Raw genomic sequence first — 4,014 nt, 5'->3', positions numbered from 1 at the left:
TATTTTTGTAGTTAGTTTTGTTGCAGGTGCAAACTTTGAAAGACTTAAGGGACTGAAGTTGTAACTTATCTTTCTACAGGGTTTAATCTGTAAATATTATATTTGGATTTGTTATAAGCGTTTGTATATGTCTGTTAGGGTTAGGAGAGTTAGTTTTCAGTTTGTCATCTATGTAAACTTGAGAGGTAGTGGAGTTTCTTGTTTAATATTCGTAAAACGGTTGAATGATTTTAATAAGATGAATTACTCCGCTGTTGAAGTCATAAATAAGAAGAACAAATCAATCAGAATAAAAGGTATTTGAAGATTGTTGTTCTTTTTGACGAAAAAACAATAATATAAATAACCAATTTGAAGATTGTTGGTGACCTTGGTGTTTACTACACTTGCATAGAATACAAATTTATGTGTAAGTTTGTATACTATGATTATCACACAATTTATTCAACCTAATGTGAAAATATAGTGTATGATTGAAAAAAGTAAGGTGAGGCGTTTAGAGACTTAGAGGTTGTTTACTTTTTTTCCTGAATTTATATTTATGTTTTACGTTTATGATTTATAGTTTACGTGTTTTTACTTTACGTTTACGTTTACACTTTATATTTTACGTTTACGTTTTAAAATTTTTGAGATCTCATATCCCGAAACCAAACATATGATAAGATTTCAAATCTCGGGATTCAAATCTCATGGGATTTCAAAAATCCATTTCAAATCTCCGAGCTAAACGCCACCTAAGTTTTATCCCATTCAATTCCTCCAACTCTGTATCTCTATTTGGCAAGTTTCTTTTAAGCTTTTTTTTATAGTACTCGTCTTAAGGAGTAAAATGGAAGGAAATATGAGGTACCAACATTTGAGTGTTGTGTTCTTCGTTGACCGATCACGATATAGTGCGTTGACCTAGACAAACCCTAGATTTCAAGCGTTCTGACGTTGTGATAGTGACACATCAAACGTAAATGCTACAAGTATGGTTGGGATTATATTATACCCATATATACATACTAAATATAAAATAAATAATCCGTAAAAATCATTTGAAAACTATAAAGATTTTTTACTACTCAAACGTACATGGTCTAATTAACATATTTTCATAACCATTTTACACTTTTTAATGGTCACCCTAAAGATATTTGATTGTTCGGGTTTAGTATTTAGATGTAAAGTGAGACTATCAAAACATCTTATCAGTATGCTAAACTAATAAATCGATGACGTTTTTTCTTTAGGCTATCAGTGAAAGAAGGTATCTATTAGTCTGATGTACCATCATACTACATTGATTAAAGATTTTGTTTTATTCGTAAAAAAGTAAACTAAAAGGACCAGTTACGTAAATAACTTGTCATCGGAATATAAAGAGATAAAGTCATTTGAAATTCCTAACAAATGTACCAAAATTAAAGCCCGCGTCTCTACAACGATAACTAAACCCTTACAATTTCCTCCATTTTCAACCTCCTCACCTTCCATTAAAATACCGGCATTCTTCTTGTTCCAAGAACGCAATTTCAGTAAGATTTCTTTTTATGTCCTATGAATCGATTTATTGTATGATATTAATAATGATTAATTAATTAATTATTAATACTCATATATAAACCTTTGTCCGGATTGTAGCAGTAAATGCGTAACTATTTGTGTATAATTTATTCTTTTTTGTTAAATTAATTGCTGGCTATATTAAATACAACTGTATAATATGTATGTATATATGTGAGTTGTTTATCGCATTGATCGTGTCCAATTCTTTATGATTTATCAAATATGACGGTTACATTTTCTGATGATTATTAGTAACCGTTTTATTAATTAAGTTTCTATTTAGTTAATTAATTGCTGTATACTGTTTATGAAGAAGCTGCTATTTTCTACTGTACAATTTTTTTACTTTAATTTCTTATTCCTATTTCTTGCTAACTTTTTCCCCCAAATTGAATAGAATCAGAGAGGACGCCATTGAAAAACTTTGATAATCATACTTTGATTTTTGAGAAGATGACTTCCGGTTGCATCGCTGATCATTTTGATTCCGAGAATAATAATAACAAAAAAGTTAGACGAAACGTTCGTTTACGCGCCCCAAAGCCGAATGCTGGAAAAGTTAAATATCTGGATCCTGCATCTGTAAAGGAGTGTAATCCCCCAAAACCGAAGGTCATGGTTTTAAAGCGGAAGCCTTCGAACGATTTCGAAAAAAGTTGCGATCCCAATTTTACAGTGAAGAAGATGCCTGTGCAATTTGCCATACCTAGAAAACGACCCGCTGATGATGTAAATGATTACAATGTTGATAATGAGAAGAAGCCTAAAGTAGGGGAGTTTTATTTTCACCCTTCTATGTGTGTGAAAGATGACTATTGTTGCGGTTTAAGACCGACGGTTAAGGATGACAATGGTGAAAAACTAAAAGTTACCACTAACGCTGTAACCGAAAGTAAAGTTAAGAGGCTTGAACAGAAAGAGTTGGGGAGAAACAAGTCTTATCTCGATAAAAGGCGAGACAGTAAGGTGAAATATTGGGATCGAGTTAGGAGTTGGATAGAGCACGCAACTATTGTAACGAGTAAAGAAGTAGAAGTAGCGAAACGTGAAAAGATTAAGGAAGCAATGAGCAATTTTGTTGAAGTTTATAAACGTTTAGATGAAGAGAATAGATCGAAGCCGGTGATAGAAAAGATTTCGTCTTGGAGGGTTCTTAAGAATGTAGCGAAGATAGTCAGACGAGAGTTAAAGTGGACCGATCCTGAAAAAGTAATAGGACCGGTGTGTGGGGTTCGAGTCGGGGATAAGTTTAGGTTTAGGTTACAGCTTGTGATGATCGGTCTTCATTGTCAACAGCAATGTGGTATAGATTATACCAATTTTGAAGGGAAAAATCTGGCTATCAGCATTGTTGATTCTCAACGTTACTCGAATGAGCGCAGAGATTGTGATAAGCTGGTTTATTGTGGTCATGGTGGTCGAAGTGTAATGGGAGGTAAACAAAAAATGGAAGATCAAAAACTTGAATTAGGTAATCTTGCTTTGAAGAACAGTAAGGATGAAAAAAACCCTGTTCGAGTGATTCGAAAATTTGAAGACGTTGGCAAGAATCAGATGTTTTTATATGATGGGTTGTACATTGTGAGTGGTTTTGTATATGAAAGAAGTAAACAAGGCAAGATGGTGTATAATTTCGAGCTAAGTAGATTACCTGGGCAACCAGCAACTTTACTGAATGGAAATCTGTAAATGAAGTGAAAAAGGCAGGTGTTAGGTTGTGATATCGTTTTGTTTAGTCTTTTTTGAACAGAAATCTGTACATTACGTACAACATTTGCTAGTGTTTCAGGTATGTTTAACCCATTTGACAACATGTTAGTTACGAATTTACTTTTTTGAATTTAACTTGGATTCAGTGTATAATAAAACAAATGTGATTCCTTTTCTTTTCTTTTTTTTGCTTACAACATTCAAATTCATGATTTCATGACCAAATCTATGAGTTAGAATACATAGATTTGCTGATCATTGATCACTATATGTACATTGGATCTTACTATAGATTAGTAGTACATATTAGTGTTAATTTTGGATATTCTATTGTTGGAATGTGTGAAGGTTAGCAACTTTTATGCGTATGTAGATAGATGACTGTACTAGTGGTCTGTGCATTGATCATTTGTACTACTATTTCGGCTTACGGTAACAGTGGTTAAAGCAGTATGTGTTGGTGTGAACTTGGTCAACATGAAAATGGGATATGTGGCCTGATTGGGAAGGCATTCAAATTCAAACTTGAGTTTATATGACCATTGTCATTGTGTTGCTATTGTTAGCTGAATGTTCTCTGTTAAATAGGTTGTGAATTATGATTATAATTGCATTTGGATTTGTCGTAGTACTAAGTTAATTGTTTGGGATAGGCCATGTGGACAACCTTTTTGAGACCCGGTATTCCGGGTTTTGACCACTTTTTCTCATTTTTCAAGCGTTCTGAAACCCAGGCTTTGGAAAGACATG

The sequence above is a fragment of the Rutidosis leptorrhynchoides genome, chromosome 2 (genome assembly GCF_046630445.1).
Source record: "Rutidosis leptorrhynchoides isolate AG116_Rl617_1_P2 chromosome 2, CSIRO_AGI_Rlap_v1, whole genome shotgun sequence".
Classification (NCBI taxonomy): Eukaryota; Viridiplantae; Streptophyta; class Magnoliopsida; order Asterales; family Asteraceae; genus Rutidosis; species Rutidosis leptorrhynchoides.
The sequence above is the reverse complement of the archived record's forward strand: the minus strand, read 5'-3'. Positions refer to the sequence as shown.